Source organism: Carlito syrichta, unplaced genomic scaffold (genome assembly GCF_000164805.1).
Source record: "Carlito syrichta isolate Samal-C Ts95f unplaced genomic scaffold, Tarsius_syrichta-2.0.1 Scaffold313344, whole genome shotgun sequence".
Taxonomy (NCBI): domain Eukaryota; kingdom Metazoa; phylum Chordata; class Mammalia; order Primates; family Tarsiidae; genus Carlito; species Carlito syrichta.
Genome location: NW_007257440.1, coordinates 1,095,829 through 1,096,085, shown reverse-complemented (window position 1 = coordinate 1,096,085; position 257 = coordinate 1,095,829).

Genomic DNA, 257 nt, shown 5'->3' with positions numbered 1-257 from the left:
GCCGGAATTACAGGCGCGCACTCCCACGCTCGGCTAATTTTTTGATTTTATTGTAGAGATGAGGGAGACGAGGTCTCGCCAGTTTGCCAAGGCTGGTCTCGAACCCCTGAGTTCAGGCAAACCTCTCGCCTCGGCCTCCCAAAGTGCTGGAATTACAGGCTTGAGCCACCGCGCCCGGCGACGACCCCCTTTCAAGGCCCAAAGCCCCCAAGGCCACCTCCCAAGGACCGGGCGCGGGAACCGTGCTCAGGATCTAC